A 21,622-nucleotide genomic window follows, 5' to 3' on the forward strand; every position below is an offset into this window, starting at 1 on the left:
CTAGGAAGCTGAGGTATTTATATAGGTTTCTGTAACCTTCAGCATTAATGGGGAAGCAGGTGAAGAGTCGTGTCATTACTCATTGCTATTAATTCTCCATTAATCCCAGCATTTAGCATTGAAACCCTCAGAGTTGAGGTATTTGAACAGTCAAGTCTTTATTCCCCTTTAATGGCTATTAATTGCCATTTAATTGTATTTATTCCCATTCATGGATGGTAATAAAGGCGTCTTTTGGTATTCTTAGATCCGTCAAGGCGTATGTACGCTTTCCTTGAGAGCTATGACGGGTCTCCACTACTCGCTCTCATCGGGCGTATCTCGTTATGGCGTATCTCGCGATGGTCCACGTGGTGTGGCATAATGCTAGAAACTCCTTCATTTTCTCCATTATTTGCATATTCACCCCTGCATTGATCCTGCAATAATTGTCATTAATTCCACATTAATCATGCATAAATATCTCTTTTTAGAAGGAATAATGGTTTGCCATTATTTATATTAATTTTCCCTTATTCCTTATTCAAGAATAATTTGGGTTGTTATCAGGACTATTCTGGTTGTCAATTATATGTTGTGTCATTCCCGTATGAACTCCGATAATAAAGTGAATTACAAGTGTGTTTAGGGTCGTCTTAAACTTTTTGGGATCCATGTGCTAAAATTTTCTCAAACCCTTACGGGGTGTTTGTTAGAGGGGATAAAGACGCGGGGATAGGGATAAAAAGAATGAGACGAATTATCCATGTTTGTCTTAGAGATAGGCTAGGGAGATAAGAGCGGGATATGAGTCTTATCCCTCAAATCCTATATCCAAGAGGGGGTGGTATAAGGAAGTGGGATAAGCTCCTACGATTTTAATAGGATGGAAAAGTCTATCTTATCCCTCAAATTAATGTTATGTAGTTTAAATAAGGTTAAAATAGTAAATTGTATTTTTTTATCCCTATCCCTATCCCACATACCAAACATTGAATAATAATTTCCGACTATTTTATTTTTATCCCAACCATTTATCCTTATCCTTATCCCTATCCCAACCTTTATCCGTATCTGTATCCGTATCCCACTAGAATACCAAATGCCCCGTTAATAATTAATATAATTTTGTATTAAGGTTGTAAATTTTGAATGATTGAATATCCAAATCACATTCACACTCAGGGGGCGTTTGGTTCACAATGGGTAAGGGAAAAAAAATCAAGAAAATGAAACTAAAGGAAAGGAAATGAATAAGCATTAATTCCTCTATGTGTTCGGATATGTTTAAGAAATGGAATGAAGTAAAGGGAATCCAATTCCCTACAGGGTCTGGGGTAATGGGCTTAATCTAAAGTGGGGTAAACCCATAATAAAAAATGGAAAGGGAATGTGTTTTTTTTTAAACAAACAAGAACAAAGGGAATGAAACCTTCCCATTCCCATTCTCATTCCTAAAGACCCCGAACCAAACACCCTCTGAATGTAGTGAAAAAATGTAAATAGACCTTATTACATTATGTTATTTTTTTTAATTTAAGCTAATATCTATATTTGACTAAGCACATCTTAAATTTTGGGACTCTTATAATTTCGAAGCCCTGTGCGGGAGCACTCATTGCACACCCTCATCTACTCCCATGCGTGTTGAGTCATGAACTTGGTCCTCTGTTACTGAATTTTATTTCAAGGGATAAGGTACAAAAGTATTAACGTTTACAACTACAAGTAATTTTATTACTAACATCTAAAATGATGTATTTTTTATCTCTAAAGTTGGCAGTCAAGAGCAATTTTACTCATGACATTGAGTTCAGTCAAATTCAGAAATAATTCACTAAACTGTCTTCTCGGTCATGATTATTGTCATCTACACTTCATATGTGCGTCATTTTAGTATTATTTTTTGGTAGAAAAAGGAAAGAAGAAAAAACAAAACACCAAAGAGCTAACCCGAGATTAGCTTGGGAAAGCTAACCCCAATACGATCATAAAGTATAGAAAAGAGGAAGTCCTGGGGCGACGAGAAATTGGTGACTCTTAACATCCTTACATGGCCTTCCGCAGCAAGGCGGTCAGCAACCCTGTTCTGTGTTGGTCCCGTATAACGTGACAAGGTTAGTTCCAAGGGGGGGATAGGAACTATTTAAAATTTTGTCCGTTAAGGCTGACTTCTTTTCTTAAGAAAAGGTTTACACAGCGGCGCTAAGTAGTTTTAAGACACAAGCTTAGTCAACTGGTGACTAAGTCTGTTTCTTTCCTTGAGTCAGGAAATAGCACTTTGAGTCTATTCCTGAACTCAGCTTCTTAGTGCACTCAACTCAGCGTGAGTTCGTTACTTAGTCAGTTTTATAGCAAGCAATATATAAAGGAGTTTAAGGGTTAGAAATATGTTACTCAGCAGACATATCTTGGTTCGGCCTCTCCGCCTACGTCTAGTCCCCGGAACGCGTTCCGAGCTTTTTGAATTCTCTACTGAGCTCTTTAAAGGTAAGCACGAAACCTTTTACAATAGAAGCTGAGTATACAATAGTAGCTTCCTTTATACCTCTACTCACTCCTATAACTGTTGAAACACCTTTCCACAGGATTTTGATTTGACAAAATTAATTAAGTGAAAGTAAATATTCTATAACACACTAAGTTTAAATGCTTTGATTTAGTGTTACTAATGTGTTTGTTCAATGTTGAGTTTATAATTTATCATAAGACATAAAGATCATAAGGCTCAAGCCCTATATGGAAATTAAGGCCCAAGTCAAACAAGCCAAAGATCACTCAGCCCGCGTATCTCCAAAACGTCGCCGTTAAAGTGATGAAACGCATGCTGAGTAAAGAAGGATCGAGAAGATCCACGTAGACAACTTCGGTATGAAGCTGCTGAGCTGTCTCGACAAAACGTGCAAGACAGCTACTGACCATAAGACAGCTTCCAGACAAAGTATTTCTTCATTAGGTAAAGATCAGAAGACACAACAAGCTGTCTGGTTGACATTACCCAAAATGGTGGAACATACTGACTCACTGACCGAAGAACAGAAGACGCTGGAATCTGATTGGCTAACGAGAACTGCTGGCAGACTCAGTGAAAGCGACCTGTAGCCGTTTCTCTCCAACGGTTATTTCGAAATTCGAAATAACCAGAAGCTCTCACAGCTCTCTATAAATAGTCCATTCAGAATCCACATTCTGTAGAGAACTTTGAGCAAGAGCCGCTACGCTGACCAAACGTATACAAAAGTTCTCCATCAAAAGCAAAGCAAAATTCTTACACTACAAAGTCTATTCATTTGTGTAAAAGTCTAGAGTGGTTGTTTTTCAATCATCTAAGGTGTTCTAGCAATTGTTGTTTAGGACAAAATCTTTATCATTTCTAGAAGTAGAAAGGAGAGGCTGAGTACTCGGTTTTAAGTACTCAGCGGAGAGATTAGGATTGAGTAGAAGTATAGAGGAAGGTACTCTTGTCATACTCAATTGCTGATATTATAAAAGGTTTGAGGCTCTACCTTTAAAGAGCTCAGTAGAGGATTTGAAATCTCGGAGGTGTTCCGGGGACAGGACGTAGGCTTAGAAGAAGCCGAACCTGGATAAATCTGCTGAGTGAAGTATTTCTAAACCTTAACTCCTTATTCATATTGCTTGCTTAAAACAAACTAAAACTGACCAAGTAAAAGAGGTCAAGCTGAGTTGTCCGCTACCAACGAGAAGGTTCAGGAATAGACTCTAAGTGCTATTTCCTGACCTAAGCAACGAAGCTGTCCTAGTCACTAGTTGACTAAGCCAGTGTCTTGCTGAGTGTTGAGTGCCGCTGTTATATAAACTTTTCTTAAAGAAAAGAAATCTGCCCGAATTATTTTAAAAAGGTAAAATAGTTCCTAACCCCCCCTTGGAACTATATTTGCAACCTTACAAAGGACCAACAAGTGGTATCAGAGCCTAAAAGCTCACTACTAAAGGTCTAACAACCTTGAGTTGATCCATACCATGGGCGAAAACAGCACTCGGTTTCTCCCTGGAAACCAGACAACTCAGATATTACCTGAGGGGCTGTCCATTACCAGGCCTCCCCTATTCTTCGGGTCAAACTATACCTTTTGGAAGAATAGGATGAAAAACTTCATTCAAGCTACAAACATGAGTGCCTGGCTATCTATAGTCCAAGGCCCGTTTGTACCTGTGAAAGTTGTTGCTGGCCAGTCAGTTGTTAAAGCTGAGGTTGAATGGACAGAGGATGATCTTAAGAAGCTTCAAAACCATGCTTCGGCTATCAATATGCTTCACTGTGCGCTCGATGCTGCAGAATATAACAAAATCTCAGGTTGTGAGTCGGCACAAGAGATCTGGAAAAAGCTGGAAGTCACCTACGAGGGAACAAATAAAGTAAAAGAATCCAAGGTGAATCAGCAGATGAGACTGTACGAGCTGTTCGAGATGAACAATGATGAGGGCATTTCAGACATGAACGCAAGGTTCACCAACATCATTAATGAGCTCAAGAGACTTGGGAAAATCTTCACTGAGGAAGAACAAGTCAAAAAGATACTCAGGAGTCTTCCAAAAGACTGGCAAGCAAAGAAGACAGCAGTTGAGGAAGCTCAGGATTTAACCACCTACAAATATGACGAACTCATCGGTTCATTGCTGACCCATGAGATATCAATGAAGAACTTTGAGGTGAAGGAAAAATCTGATGACAAGAAGCAGAAGTCAATTGTCATGAAGGCTGACTCCACTGACGGGAGTTCAACTGATGATGAGGAGATGGCTATGTTTACAAGAAAGATGAAGAGATTGTTCAGGAAGAACGATAAATATTCCAAAAGGCCTTACAAAAAGTTTGATAAGTATAAGGCTGACTCAAGCGACAGCAAATACAGAAAGGACAGCTCAAAGCCCATTACATGCTTTGAGTGCCACCAAGATGGCCATATTAAGTCAAACTGCCCCACGCTGAGGAAAGACAAGAAAAGTGGGAAGAAGGCAATGGTGGCTACTTGGAGTGACAGTGATGAATCTTCATCAACAGAAACTGAGGCCATCGAGTCAGCGAAGATATGCTTTATGGCTGACGAACTTGCTGAGCCATGCATTTCTGAGCATGCTGACCTAATGAGGTAATCTCACTCTCTCAACTCAGAAATGAAATGGGTAACGCCCTGAGTGATCTCTATACATTTGTTAAAAAGTGTAATAGGAAGATTAAAGCACTCAGCCGGTGCTGTGATGAAGTAGAAGAGGTCAAACTGAGTGACCTCAGATACCTTCTTCAAGACAACTCAGTTTTGCATGAAAATATGAAAATCATTCATGAGTCTGTCTCTGAAGTCCAGTCAGTTTCAAAGAAACTGAGGAAGGATGTCACAACCATTCAGAACCAATTAAAGGTTCCAAACAAAAACAATTTTCCGCTGAGAACTCAGTATCAAGGTACACAGTACCAAGGTACTCAGCAGAGAAGAAATCCCCAGCGAAAAGTCCAATGTGATTTTTGTGGGAAGTTAGGACACACTACTAAAGTGTGCTGGCACGCTCAGCACTGGGGTGCTGACAAGTCAGTAAAAAATCCTAAATAGAAGGTCAGTTGTGACTTCTGTGGAAAGAATGGCCATACTGTCCATGTATGTCGCCATAAAATAAAATATGATGCTATACCTGTTGCACCTAACAAGTCAGGACCCAAAAAGAGTTGGGTACCTAAAAGTAACTAGTTACAATGCAGGTAAGCCTGAGATGTGCCGAGAAGTCAAAAATGTGGTATATTGACAGCGCATGCTCAAGGCATATGACGGGTGATGAAACTCAGTTCATCACGTTTGAACGTAAACGAGGAGGGAGTGTAAGTTTTGGAGACAACAAGAAGGGTAAGATAGTAGGCTCAGGAACCGTCGGAGATAACCCTAGTATTGAATCTGTCTCCCTAGTCAGCGGACTCAAATATAACTTACTCAGCGTAGCTCAGCTATGTGACAATGGGAGAAAAGTTATATTTGATGCTACTGGATGTAAAATATATGAGGGAAAATCAAATGAGTTAATTTTAACTGCCCCTCGGATAGACAATGTCTTTATGCTAAACCTCGAAAAGAAGTTTTCAAAAACTGTATGCTTAGTCACAAAGGAAGAAAATTCCTGGCTATGGCACAGGAGACTTGGTCATGTAAGCATGGACCTCCTGGCCAAATTAGTAAGAAAGCAATTGGTTGAGGGACTGCCTGAAGTTAAATTTCAAAAAGATCAATTATGCCATGCCTGCCAAGCTGGAAAACAAACCAAGCAATCTTTTCAAAGTAAAAACATTGTCTCAACTAAGCGTCCGTTAGAAATGCTACACTTGGATCTCTTTGGTCCAGTCCAGCCGCTGAGTCTGGGTGGAAGAAGGTTTTCCTTGGTTATTGTAGATGATTTCTCTCGGTACACATGGGTTATCCTGCTGACCAGTAAGGATGAGACCTTTCAGACATTTTCAAACTTGGTTAGAAAAATTGAAAATGAGAAAGACCTAAAATTAGCTCATATCCGTAGTGATAATGGTGGAGAATTCAAGAACCAAAAGTTTGTTGAATTCTGTGAAGCCAGCGGCATTGACCACAATTTCTCTGCTCCTAGAACGCCTCAGTAAAATGGGGTTGTTGAAAGGAAGAACAGAACTCTGGTTGAGATTGCCAGGACAATGCTGGATGAGCATAGGCTTCCAAAGTATTTTTGGGGAGAAGCTGTCAACACAGCATGCTATATTCTGAATAGGGCTTTAGTTAGACCTATACTTAAGAAAACCCCATATGAACTTTGGAAAGGACGAAAGCCCAACATTGGATACTTTCGTGCCTTTGGCTGTAGGTGTTTTATTTTAAATACCAAAGATAGCTTAGCCAAATTTGATTCAAAAGTTGATGAGGCTATCTTTCTAGGCTACTCAACAAACAGTAAAGCATACAGAGTTTTTAATAAGAGAACTCAAGTATTAGAAGAATCTATACATGTGCAATTCGATGAAACTAACCCTGCAGGAAGATACCAGCCGCTGACAGAAGATGAACCAAACTCAGCACCTGCTGATCAAGAACCAGCTACTGAGTCCTTCATAAAACGGCTGACCAAGAGTAAGAGTGAACCTAAAATTACTTTCACTGACCTATCTACTTCTGCAGAGAATGTTGAAACACAGATAGAACAAGACACAAGTCTACCAAAGGAGATAAGAGTCCCAAGAGGGCATTCAGAAAATGCAATTCTTGACTCAGCTGGAAATACGCTGATGACAAGAAATCAACTAAGGAAGTATCTCGGCAATGTAGCTTTTGTCTCAGTACTTGAGCCGAAGAACTTTGCCGAAGCTGAGGATGACGAATTCTGGATGAATGCCATGCAAGAGGAACTCAATCAGTTCAGGAGGAATAATTTATGGGAGCTAGTGCCACATCCTAGGAGCCAAAAGACCATTGGAACGAGATGGGTCTTTAGGAACAAGCTAGATGAGCAAGGAAACGTAGTCAGAAACAAGGCAAGACTTGTAGCTCAGGGCTACAGTCAGCAAGAAGGTATTGACTACGGTGAGACCTTTGCCCCAGTGGCAAGGCTAGAAGCTATTAGGATTTTATGTGCATATGCATCTTACATGAACTTTAAACTGTTTCAAATGGATGTCAAAAGTGCCTTTCTTAATGGAGTAATAGACGAGGAGGTCTATGTAAATCAGCCTCCAGGGTTTGAGGATTCTAAGTTCCCAAACCACGTTTACAAACTCAAAAAGGCTCTGTATGGACTCAAGAAAGCACCACGTGCTTGGTATGAGAGGCTGACCAACTTTTTACTGACTAGAGGTTACGTCAGGGGTCAAGCTGATACAACCTTATTCATTAAGAGAAAGGGTAAAGATACCCTGCTGGCTCAAATATATGTAGATGATATTATATTTGGTGCTACTAATGAATCTATGTGCAAGGAATTTAGCAAACAGATGCAGACTGAATTCGAAATGTCAATGATGGGAGAACTCAACTTCTTCCTCGGACTTCAAATTAAGCAAGGAAAGAATGGCATATTCATAAGTCAAGCTAAATATGCCAATGATATATTGAAGAAATATGAACTGGAACATTGTAAGCCAATATCCACTCCTATGGGCACTGACACTGTCCTTTGTGCTGATGAAAATGGTAAGTCAGTAGACAGCAAGTTATACCGAGGTATGATTGGCTCTTTACTTTACTTAACAGCAAGTAGACCGGACATTCAGTTCTCAGTATGTTATTGTGCTAGATATCAAGCTAACCCTAAGGAATCCCATTACATAGCCGTAAAAAGGATCCTTAGATATTTGCAAAGCTCAGTAAATGCAGGTCTGTGGTATCCAAACACTCATGACTTTACACTCATCGGATACACTGACGCTGACTATGGACGAGACAAGCTGGAAAGAAAAAGCACCTCTGGAGGATGCCAATTCCTGGGAAGCTGTCTTGTATCTTGGTTCAGCAAGAAGCAGGCGTCAGTAGCCCTGTCCACAACTGAAGCTGAGTACATTGCTGCTGGAGGTTGTGTTGCTCAGGTCCTTTGGATTAAGCAACAGCTTGAAGATTATGGTGTTCAAACAAAGACAATTGAAGTCAAATGCGACAACAAAAGTGCAATTGACCTCTCAAAGAACCCAATTCAACACAGCAGGATGAAACATGTCAGCATACGACATCACTTCATCAGAGATCATGTACTCAAGAAAGAAATCAAGCTGACGTATGTACCAACAGACGAGCAGCTTGCTGATATCTTTACAAAGCCTCTAGCACGAGAGCAATTTAGCATACTGAGAGAAGCAATTGGTATGTTTAATCCTCTTCAGTAAATTTATGTGCATAAATGATTATTGAATGCTGAATGAATTACATGCTGAATGATTCATTGTTTGCTGAGTATTTCATTGAAACTGACTAAATATACAATACTGAGTCATCTTGCACACTGAGTAAATTAGCTTCGAACTTGAACTTAAAGCCATTCCTAAAGAATGTACTGACTACTCAGAATATGAAACGTTTATATCAACAAACGCTAAGTAGAAGCACTTATTAGCATTTAATGTCACTACACGCGAGGTGACACCTGTACTGCGCATGCGCCGAATAACGTCTTAATAGTGTCATAAGTGTCAGGGTTTCTGGCGATTGGACAACCCAGAGCAAAACTGGATTAAAATTCAAACGGAACCCTAAACCATAAAATCTATAAATAGTAAATACTAACCCACTACCCTCGTCACATATACACTGAACTCTAAGAAAGCTTCAAAATTTTCCAAAGAGCTTCAAAATTTCAAAAATGTCTTACAACGAAAGTTATTTCTCTCCAACTCTCAAATCCTCTGACCAGGCTGGTCCTTCAACTAGCCTAATGAGAAAAATGATTAAAGTACACTCTTGGGCTAAGAATCAAGAGGTATTAAGAAGTCAATTCTTCCACCCTGACTTCATCTCTTCAGAGACTCCATTCTGTGAATGGATCAAAAACAACAAATGGATAGGTCTCTTCTCTCTGTCCGGGCAAACCTATCCTACAATGGTAAGAGAGTTCTACTCCAACCTGCATGTTGATGCAGATGACTCTGACTATCTGGAGACCACAGTCAAGGGTCAAAAGATAGTGATAACCCCTGAATATCTAGCTACATTGCTAGAGATACCAAATACAGGGATCCAGTTCAGAACCACAAAGGAGCCGATACCGAAAGCCATCGCAGAGAAGATGAAGGGATTCTGTAAACCCAGAAACTATAAGGGAGAAGTACCCAGCACCTGCATGGGCAAAAATCAGAAGATGGCCCACTTCTTGCTGACCAACTTTATCTTCCCTAAACTCAGCTCTCCCTCATCTGCCTCTAATTTTGAACAATGTTTCATCTGGCATATGCTGACCAGCACTCCTTTCAACATGCCTGTATTTTTGGTCGGGGCTTTCCAAAGAAGCGGAAGGAAGCTCCGTTTAGGTTCTCTCATCACCAGGATAACACAAGACAAGAACATAGAGACTGTTGGTGAAATAAGTTCAACGGGAACTGCTATCACTGCACGTCTGCTGAATGGACTCTCACATAGCCAACCTCTTAGAGGATATGATGAAAATGCCACTCCTGAGGAGGAGAATCTTATGGCTGAGGATGAGCAACCCATTGGAGAAATGGAAAATCTGGCTAACCTGGATGCCATTATAGATGATGTTATGGCTGAAGCTGCTCACACTGCTGAGGGTACAGAACCAATCAATGAACCTCCAACTGAGAATCCATCCACTGTGCCATCTGAGGTTGCTGAAGCTGAGAAGAAGAAGAAAAAGGGAGCATGCTCGAAGGATATTCATACTGTCCTGAGAAAGATAAGGCTGATGGAAAGCAACAAGAGGAAAGCTGATCAAGACCTAGCTGAGTCAGCTGAGAAGAAGCTGCGAACAGCTGAAGAACCTGTTCTTGAGGGCCATGTTGCTCAAGAGGGGTCTCCACAAAATAAAGCCTCTGTTCCTCCCGTAGAGAAACAAGCCAAGACCCCTGTAAGTCCAAAAGAAGCTCCACTCCCACCTCAAACTCAAAGCAACTCAGCACCTGAGGTCAACACGCCTCGTAGTCCTGTCACTACCCAAGGCCCTCAGTGTGAACCCACTTCTGCCAAATATGCACACCTTGGTGCCACTGAGTCAGGTCGGCGTGTCATCGCCTCAGCAAGCACTCTGCTTCAAGAACAAGCACCTACTCCATCAACTCCTGCTCAGTCCGCTCATCCACCTGTCACTCACCATATTCTGCGTGAAATCCATGAATTAATCAATCACTTCTCCTCTGTCCAGACGCAGCAACCCACACATGCTCACATGACCAGAATGACTGAACTCATGCTGGCTATGGTCAGTCATATGAATTCCTTGGAGGGTCAAATACGTGTGCTGCAGGATCAGGCCAAATCTCCTGCCCCTACCGATTAATTTGCCTACTGCTGATGCTGGCAAAACGGGGGAGAAAAGTGGCAACTAAGGAGAAGGAACTCTAGAGTGTTAGAGAAACTAGAGTGTTAAGTGTTAGAAGTTAGGAAGAAGAACTTGATCTTGTTTTGTTTTGTAATGTTTGTTTTTGTGTTGTTTTATTTTATGCCTAACTTGCCTAACTTCTGTTACTCCTGAAATACTTGCATTCATATTTTAACTATTGATTATTCATCCTTTAAATGCCAAGTATTATATAAATGCATGCTGCATATAGATGTTTGAACTTGTCAAATATAAACCATTGAACAAATGATTTACTCAGCGCTCTGTCACTATACATCACTTCCACTGAATACTGAGTAAAATAGAATATGACCCATAAGCTGACCTATAATTGAAAACTGATCTTAGGCTTATTCAGCTAAACCTTAGAATGTTTAGAATAAAACTAAGTCAGTAGTTCTATCCTTACGGGGGAGTTCACTTAATTTAAAAGGTCAACTATCATGGGGGAGCTCATACTGAGTTCCTTGCTGATTAGTTTTGCCAACATCAAAATGGGGGAGTTTGTTGAAACACCTTTCCACAGGATTTTGATTTGACAAAATTAATTAAGTGAAAGTAAATATTCTATAACACACTAAGTTTAAATGCTTTGATTTAGTGTTACTAATGTGTTTGTTCAATGTTGAGTTTATAATTTATCATAAGACATAAAGATCATAAGGCTCAAGCCCTATATGGAAATCAAGGCCCAAGTCAAACAAGCCAAAGATCACTCAGCCCGCGTATCTCCAAAACGTCGCCGTTAAAGTGATGAAACGCATGCTGAGTAAAGAAGGATCGAGAAGATCCACGTAGACAACTTCGGTATGAAGCTGCTGAGCTGTCTCGACAAAACGTGCAAGACAGCTACTGACCATAAGACAGCTTCCAGACAAAGTATTTCCTCATTAAGTAAAGATCAGAAGACACAACAAGCTGTCTGGTTGACATTACCCAAAATGGTGGAACATACTGACTCACTGACCGAAGAACAGAAGACGCTGGAATCTGATTGGCTAACGAGAACTGCTGGCAGACTCAGTGAAAGCGACCTGTAGCCGTTTCTCTCCAACGGTTATTTCGAAATTCGAAATAACCAGAAGCTCTCACAGCTCTCTATAAATAGTCCATTCAGAATCCACATTCTGTAGAGAACTTTGAGCAAGAGCCGCTACGCTGACCAAACGTATACAAAAGTTCTCCATCAAAAGCAAAGCAAAATTCTTACACTACAAAGTCTATTCATTTGTGTAAAAGTCTAGAGTGGTTGTTTTTCAATCATCTAAGGTGTTCTAGCAATTGTTGTTTAGGAAAAAATCTTTATCATTTCTAGAAGTAGAAAGGAGAGGCTGAGTACTCGGTTTTAAGTACTCAGCGGAGAGATTAGGATTGAGTAGAAGTATAGAGGAGGGTACTCTTGTCATACTCAATTGCTGATATTGTAAAAGGTTTGAGGCTCTACCTTTAAAGAGCTCAGTAGAGGATTTGAAATCTCGGAGGTGTTCCGGGGACAGGACGTAGGCTTAGAAGAAGCCGAACCTGGATAAATCTGCTGAGTGAAGTATTTCTAAACCTTAACTCCTTATTCATATTGCTTGCTTAAAACAAACTAAAACTGACCAAGTAAAAGAGGTCAAGCTGAGTTGTGCGCTACCAACGAGAAGGTTCAGGAATAGACTCTAAGTGCTATTTCCTGACCTAAGCAACGAAGCTGTCCTAGTCACTAGTTGACTAAGCCAGTGTCTTGCTGAGTGTTGAGTGCCGCTGTTATATAAACTTTTCTTAAAGAAAAGAAATCTGCCCGAATTATTTTAAAAAGGTAAAATAGTTCCTAACCCCCCCTTGGAACTATATTTGCAACCTTACAAAGGACCAACAAGTGGTATCAGAGCCTAAAAGCTCACTACTAAAGGTCTAACAACCTTGAGTTGATCCATACCATGGGCGAAAACAGCACTCGGTTTCTCCCTGGAAACCAGACAACTCAGATATTACCTGAGGGGCTGTCCATTACCAGGCCTCCCCTATTCTTCGGGTCAAACTATACCTTTTGGAAGAATAGGATGAAAAACTTCATTCAAGCTACAAACATGAGTGCCTGGCTATCTATAGTCCAAGGCCCGTTTGTACCTGTGAAAGTTGTTGCTGGCCAGTCAGTTGTTAAAGCTGAGGTTGAATGGACAGAGGATGATCTTAAGAAGCTTCAAAACCATGCTTCGGCTATCAATATGCTTCACTGTGCGCTCGATGCTGCAGAATATAACAAAATCTCAGGTTGTGAGTCGGCACAAGAGATCTGGAAAAAGCTGGAAGTCACCTACGAGGGAACAAACAAAGTAAAAGAATCCAAGGTGAATCAGCAGATGAGACTGTACGAGCTGTTCGAGATGAACAATGATGAGGGCATTTCAGACATGAACGCAAGGTTCACCAACATCATTAATGAGCTCAAGAGACTTGGGAAAATCTTCACTGAGGAAGAACAAGTCAAAAAGATACTCAGGAGTCTTCCAAAAGACTGGCAAGCAAAGAAGACAGCAGTTGAGGAAGCTCAGGATTTAACCACCTACAAATATGACGAACTCATCGGTTCATTGCTGACCCATAAGATATCAATGAAGAACTTTGAGGTGAAGGAAAAATCTGATGACAAGAAGCAGAAGTCACTTGTCATGAAGGCTGACTCCACTGACGGGAGTTCAACTGATGATGAGGAGATGGCTATGTTTACAAGAAAGATGAAGAGGCTGTTCAGGAAGAACGACAAATATTCCAAAAAGCCTTACAAAAAGTTTTATAAGTATAAGGCTGACTCAAGCGACAGCAAATACAGAAAGGACAGCTCAAAGCCCATTACATGCTTTGAGTGCCACCAAGATGGTCATATTAAGTCAAACTGCCCCACGCTGAGGAAAGACAAGAAAAGTGGGAAGAAGGCAATGGTGGCTACTTGGAGTGACAGTGATGAATCTTCATCAACAGAAACTGAGGCCACCGAGTCAGCGAAGATATGCTTTATGGCTGACGAACTTGCTGAGCCATGCATTTCTGAGCATGCTGACCAATCTGATGAGTCAGATAATGAAGAGCAATCTAATGAGGTAATCTCACTCTCTCAACTCAGAAATGAAATGGGTAACACCCTGAGTGATCTCTATACACTTGTTAAAAAGTGTAATAGGAAGATTAAAGCACTCAGCCGGCGCTGTGATGAAGTAGAAGAGGTCAAACTGAGTGACCTCAGATACCTTCTTCAAGACAACTCAGTTTTGCATGAAAATATGAAAATCATTCATGAGTCTGTCTCTGAAGTCCAGTCAGTTTCAAAGAAACTGAGGAAGGATGTCACAACCATTCAGAACCAATTAAAGGTTCCAAACAAAAACAATTTTTCGCTGAGAACTCAGTATCAAGGTACACAGTACCAAGGTACTCAGCAGAGAAGAAATCCCCAGCGAAAAGTCCAATGTGATTTTTGTGGGAAGTTAGGACACACTACTAAAGTGTGCTGGCACGCTCAGCACTGGGGTGCTGACAAGTCAGTAAAAAATCCTAAACAGAAGGTCATGTTCCCCAGGTGTCGTTGAGGGCAACACGAGTTAAACGCACATAGAATGCCTTAAGCTTGCGCGTGCTTTCATTTATACCATCAAAAACAGGAACACCATTATCCAAGACAGAACGGGGAACCCTGACCGAAGCACTGAGCATACTTAGAAGGTATGCTTGAGACTTCCCAACCCAGGTTATACTGTCAGTCAGCATGGCAAAGGCTTGATGAAACATTTTAAGCAGTTCCGAGTCATAGTACTGACGTTGAGCATTTGAATGACGCACGTGTTTGAAGATGGATTGGGAGTATTGCAGAAGCTCATTTGTCTTGAGTTGGTCAGTGTCCATCTCTTCCTTACTCAAATTGAGTAGACGAACAACCTCACTAATTTGCTCAATGGAGCATTGGGAGGAGGAAGAGAGTTGCTCGTTGGTTTTGGCCTGTTCAGAGTGAAGCTGGGTAAATAGTTGTTGAACTTCAGTAGAAGTTGCATACATAGTGTTCGCAGCTGACAGAGTATGAAATTGACCCTGGAGAGAGTTCAAGTGATTGACCATAGTCAGCTGGAGTTCAGCCAGCTTTGTTATTGATTCCTGCTTAGGCTGTTGAGACTGAAGTGAAGTCATGACACTCAGAAGATCCTTAAGACCTTTGATTTCTGTGAGAAGCTGAGTGACAGACGAAAGGTGAGTTGGCTCAACAGGAACTGACCCAGCGGCTTCTGCATTGGTTTGATGAAGGTCCTGGAGCAAAGCTTAAGCTGAGTCAATGATTCTTCGACCAGACTCAGTTGCGTGTAAGTAGTTGTAGGATCCATCAATGTGTGGCCCAAATGTCGGAGTATGAGTAGAACTGGATGGAGGAGGTGTTTGGTTCTGCTCAATATTGGAAGTACCAGCTTGATCAGCGGCTGGACTTGAGTTTAGATTGCCAGCAGAAGCTGACTGATTGATATTCTGCACTTGAGGATGTGGAAGTGGTTGATCGGCAGAATTATCTATTTGCTCAGAGTCAGGCTGAGGCTGACTAGTTGGAGGAAGTTGAGTTGTTTCAGCACTGAACTGAGCAGGTATTTCCTTAGCTAGCTCAACATGTTGAGGAGCAGGAACTTTGAGCACTTGCTCGGTATCACCTTGGCTTAGAGGAGCAATTGAGTCGGCATGTTCCTTTGGTTGAGAAATAGAGGCTTGCTTTTCCGGGTGCTCTCTTGGAGGGGACTCAGTGGGATTGGAGAAGAACTTAAACTGTAGATCAGAGAGATCAATGATTGGATCATGCAGTGGTGAGTCACTCATAAGATCGATCACTGGGGATTTTGGAGCCTTCTTCTTAAGTCTCCTTAATCTCTTAGTCTTTGGAGGTGAGGGGTCAGCAGGAATGGACTCAATTGAGTCAGTGGGTGAAGTTGCCCCTTGATCAGCTTGATCATTTGCTGTTGGCTCAGCTTCTTCTTCAACCTGCTCAGTGTTGGTTGGTTCATGTTGCTCAACATTTTCTGCCTCATGTTGCTCAGCATCTACTGTCTCATCAGTATCAAACTGACCACCCAATTCTTGTTCATGTTCAACTTGTGGTTGCTCAATATCAATGCCAAGACTTCTCACATAATGTGAGTCTTCAGAGATTAAGACGTCAAGTGGAGGTGCATTGATAGGACTTGACCCAGAAGAGATCTTCTTCTTCTTCCTTAGTGGTTGCTCAGGGGTGTCCTCTTTTTCTTCTTACTCAGGCTCAGCTTGCCTTTTGAGGTTTTCTGTTGACTTAGGTCCGACCTGACCTTGTTGAACTTGAGGCTTAGTTCCTTTCGACACAAATCAAATCTTTTTCGGTGGAGCGTCAGCGTCTTTGGAAGAGCTTTGAACAACTTTCCTTTTTCTGTCCTGCTTGTCAGCTTGAGCTTTACTTACTTGCTTTCCTTTTCTGGTCAGCATCTCCTCTGTTTCCTGAACAGTGGCCCCTTTTCCTTTCTTGGGCACAATTGGTTGATCATAGAATAAGCCAAACAATGCAGCTGCAGTAATTTCTGTACCCCAGGTGTGGATTTCCTCCACCAAACTCACTCGGTGATCTTTGAGGATTCTGGTAATGATGGAGCCTAACCTAAGGGTTCCAGTACTTCTTTGAAAACCACTGATTATAAAGACTGGCATGTTGATCGGCTTATAGGTCAGCATGTGCCAGATGAAGCACTGCTCGAACTTTGACGCTGAGGAAGTAGCGTTGATCTTGGGGAAGAGGAAATTGGTCAGTATGTAGTGGGCCATCTTTTGATGTTGACCCATGGAGGTACTCGAGATTTCCCCGACATGACCGGCAAGTTTACAAAACTTAGCGGGATACTCAGTTTTATCTTGGTCACCTGATTTTCTAAGTTTAGCTCCTTCGGTATTCAGCTTTAGCAGTGAGGCAAGGTAAGGAGGGTTGATGAAGATATCTTTCCCTTGAACCTTGGTGACCATATAGTCACGGTCATCATCAGCGGCTCTTAAGTTAGCGTAGAACTCCTTTACTAACTCAGGGTAGGTGGCTTCTCGAGTTGAGAACAGCTCGGTCCAGCCATTCTTTGAGATCCACTCACAGAAGGGTTTCTCAGCTTCCACAAAACCCTTCGAGAACCAGCGTGAGTGGTCAACCTTATAACCCCTTACGCTGTTATAAACTAGGGAGTAGGTACGTGGTGTCTTTCCCTTATCCTGCTTCTGTTTCCCTTTCGAAGAGGTAGCTTGGTCAACATTGGTTTTCTTGCTCGGTGTAGTGACCTTAGAGTGGTCACGCTGACTGGTTTCTTGAGACTTGGTGGGAGTCTCGCTATATTCCTGCTGAGCAGGAGATGGAGGATTTTCATCGGAGCGGTTGTCGTCGTAACCGGCACCGGAGACATTCTGAGAATCGTTAGACATGATTCTTAGAGAAGTTTGAGAAGTTTGGGAATTTTTAGAGAAGAGAGCACCGGAGACATTCTGAGAATCGTTAGACATGATTCTTAGAGAAGTTTGAGAAGTTTGGGAATTTTTAGAGAAGAGAGTATTTGAATACTAGAAGTTTCTAAGCGTAAAGAGGTAAAAGTGGGAATTCGTCCACTATTTATAGAGGTGTCGAGTTGATCTGAAGCGTTGAGGTGGCCGTTTGACCTCGAGATACTCAATCGACAAAGATTCTGGCATTTATGACACATTCGGCGCATGTATTTTCTAATTATTGCGCATACGTCATCCTAGGTGGCTATTTAATTCGCGTGTTTTAGCATTAATTTGTGCAACGAATCTTTTACTCAGTGTTAAGAATTCTAAACGTTTAATGTTCTGAATAGTCAGTTCTACGCAAAGGAATAATTCGTGTGATTAGTCACTCAGTTTAAGATAACCACTCAGCGTGTATATCTACTCAGCATGTAGTAGATATTGATTTAGCATAAATCACTCAGCATGGTAATCAACTCAGCATGCATATATCACATATTATACTTGGAATTTTATCGAAGAGGATTAAACATACCAATGGCTTCTCTAAGTATGTTGAATTGCTCACGAGCCAGTGGCTTTGTGAAGATATCAACAAGCTGCTCATCCGTTGGGACATAGGTCAGCTTGATCTCTCCCTTCAGTACATGATCTCTGATGAAGTGATGTCTTATGCTGACGTGCTTCATCCTGCTGTGCTGGATTGGGTTCTTTGATATGTCAATGGCACTTTTGTTGTCACATTTGACTTCAATTGTTTTAGTCTGAACACCATAATCTTCTAGCTGTTGCTTAATCCAGAGGACTTGAGCAACACAGCATCCAGCAGCAATGTACTCACCTTCAGTGGTTGACAGGGTTACTGACGACCGCTTCTTACTGAACCAAGATACAAGACAGCTCCCAAGAAAATGACATCCTCATGAGGTGCTTTTTCGTTCAAGTTTGTCTCGTCCGTAGTCAGCGTCAATGTATCCACACTAGTACAGAAACGGCCTATGGTCACGGTCGTTTACCGTCATTAGTCACGGTTATTCGACCGTGGCCAAAAGAGGCGTGGCAAATACTTGGTGTCTTTAGCCACGGTTGGTTGACAGTGGCCAAAGAGGCATTAAAGTCGGTTTTTACGTATAACCGACTCTAATGCCCTCTGTTTTGACCACGATTGTTTCAAATAATCGTGGTTAAAGGGGTCTTTAGCCACGATTGTTTGTAACCACAGACTCTAATGCTCTGATCATTAGAGTCAGTTATTGTAACAATCGTGGCTAAAGATAATAACTTTAGAGTCTGTTGTTCGTAACAACCGACCTTAATATTTTTGTTTTTAGAAATTTTATAGCTGTAGGTACAAATTGAATCTGCTCTATTTTTTCCTACTGTATTACTGTAATTAATGGTAAACGAGATTAGTTACCCTAAGTCGTTTACCGTAATCGAGATTGATCCTATTGTATTACTTTTTCCATAAAGCTCAAAATCAATTTAGTCAATATCGAGAAAAACAAAAACAAATTGAAGGGTCCAACAATATTCTATTCCATAGAAAAAATTAAAACAGAATCCAACAAACACTACAAAAAAAGCTGTCCTATCAACTCTGAAGCCTGACCAACAAGGTCAATGTTCCTACTTCTTCTCTTCCTTCTCTGCCTCTGCAGCTCTTTTCATCCTAACACCAACATGGCGTGCATTTTTCCACTCTAATCGAAGTTTGTTGTATGCCCTGAATGACTTCATCTCCTCAACCACCTTAACAAGCTCCACATATATGGTTTCTCACGCACAATTGGTATGAATTCTCCTTGGACTTGAGTTGCTGTTGCCAACTCCTCAGGGGCAGAATCCCCAGCCTTAGACTTGCGAGCATACCTTGGGAAGACAGCCAGTTTGGCCTTGTATGTCTTCAATCTCTGAACGTTGGATTGAAGTCCCTCCAAAGATCTGTTTTTCCTTCTATGGTCAACAGATATGCCAATTGTAGGGGCAAGTTTCTTTGGAATTCCAGCAGCCTTGAGTTCTTCAAGTGTAAACCCTCTACTAGCCCTCAATTTCATATTGTACTTCAATGTCTGTCCATGAACAATTGGGCGAAGAGGTCCTGCAGTTGGTCAAGGGAAGATCTTCACGGGTTTCTTTTGACGAGCCACCCGTCTCCTTGTTTTCCTAGCGGGTTGGTTAAACCATGTCTTGACATAATTTTGCCAGTGCTTTTTCAAGTGCCATTAGGAATAACATTGTTATGCTTCACCATGTCTTGACATAATTTGCAATCATACACTTAGTTCTCTCATCAAGCATGTGCAATTGTATATTACATTAGATATCTAAAAAGCTGCAACAGTTTTCAAGTAAGGATCTTGAAATTTGATACTTAATGTTTTCTCAAAATAAGAATAATTAAAGCATATGCAAGCAGCACATAAGTAGTATATAAGGAACATAAGATTTAAATGATTCCTAAGTACTCAATTAAAGCATGCAACAGTACAAAATTCGTAAGCATTAATTAGGGAGTTGTTATTCTTACAACAAAAATAACTAATAATATCAGATCTATCATTAGATGGTATAGCAAGGTTTCTTTGCAACAACTACTGTTTGAAGAAAGACATAAAAAATTAGTGGTTTATGAATAGAGTTAGCTAACAAGGACAATGATAAACTTTCAACACAGATTAAATTGATATATGAACTGCTTATATCTTGTTGTTTCTTTCCTTTTCTGTTCCAGATTGCTTACCATAGTTGAGTCTGATAGCAGTCACAAGCCTAAAAGTCATGTATATTCCATGTCATAATTTATGATTGTACTCAATACTCCCATAAGTAGATAAACGAAAAGCTCTAATTATTAAGTTCTGTCTAAGAAGACATAAGTGCTACATGAAATTTTTGCTATGATTTTCTTCTTTCACCTACATTATACCTGATATACCTCTAATGTTATAAACTATGTCTGGTTCATATTGTTTTAAACCCAAAATACCACCACGATGTTAGGTTCACTCAAAGGTAATCATGTGCAACTTTCTAGAACCCAAAAATCCATCAATTCCTATAAATAAAATGTAATGGACAATCAAATATGCAATGACAATGTAAATAAAATCAAATGATTTTCATAGATCAAAATTGTACCATAAGAACACTAGAATAGTAGTAAAGGTGAAGGATGAAAAACATACCCAAGAGGAAATTTGCTATCACTTCGGGCTTCAACATGGGGCCACCAAAGCATAACTTGCCGCTCACAGCTTCCTAAAGGCTCCACCATTGAAGGATCCTTCGAAAGAGACAGAGGACTTTCTATATTCTCATCAACAAAATCAAAATCAAACATCCAGTCAGGCTTATCTTCACCTTCCTTCCACTACCTTGAATTCCACATAAATCCAGCCCACTTAAGCTTCTGAGGCAAGACAATTGCCCTATCATTAATCAAATTGCACTCTTCCCTTTATATGGAAGTGAATCAAAGGTATGCCAACCAACCAAGCTATCAGATGCATTATAAGTTGGCCCCTGAACAGGCATTGAAGTGCTCTTCTCAGCCATAGGCAATGATGTTTCATCAGCACCACCTGAATGAGCTAGAATATCAATAGAAACAGCACCAAACCACTTCACATTCTGGATCTCATCAAACAGCTATGCATATTACTATCATCAACAAACAACTACCCCATCTAGCTTCTTCTCTCTCACAAAGTAAAACAGTATGATTCCCTACTTCTCTGTGATTCAATTTAAAATTCGCTGACTTAAAATTGACTTCACTTTAACATTCAAAATACTAGACGGAGAAGCAAAAGGCCACATCTAAGCATCGAACTAATCAAGCAAAAAATAAAAGAAGTGTTACCTAAAAGCAGCAAGCCGCATTTTGGCCTCCAATTTATGGCGTCCCTCCCAGGAATTCGACATTCTCTCTTTAAATCTATTATGGATAGTCTTGAGTGCCGATTTTGCGATGATGGATGCAGTTTCATTAGTACGCCACCGGCTTCCACCACGATCCAAATAAGGTCGTAAGGGACAAGCATCAGTGAGTGCATAACACCGGTCAAATGCAGCATAAGTCGGTGTGATTGCGATAATAGTCTTAGGAGTCTGCACT

At 40.8% G+C, this 21,622-nt stretch overlaps 2 pseudogenes; both read right to left on the reverse strand.

Annotated features, from left to right (window-relative positions):
• Positions 1-300: 300 nt before the first annotated feature.
• Positions 301-21,429, reverse strand: LOC136203825 (beta-1,4-xylosyltransferase IRX14-like; annotated as a pseudogene).
• LOC136202545 (large ribosomal subunit protein eL13z-like) lies at positions 18,952-20,696 on the reverse strand (annotated as a pseudogene).
• Positions 21,430-21,622: the final 193 nt, after the last annotated feature.

The sequence above is a fragment of the Euphorbia lathyris genome, chromosome 8, assembly GCF_963576675.1.
Source record: "Euphorbia lathyris chromosome 8, ddEupLath1.1, whole genome shotgun sequence".
NCBI lineage: Eukaryota > Viridiplantae > Streptophyta > Magnoliopsida > Malpighiales > Euphorbiaceae > Euphorbia > Euphorbia lathyris.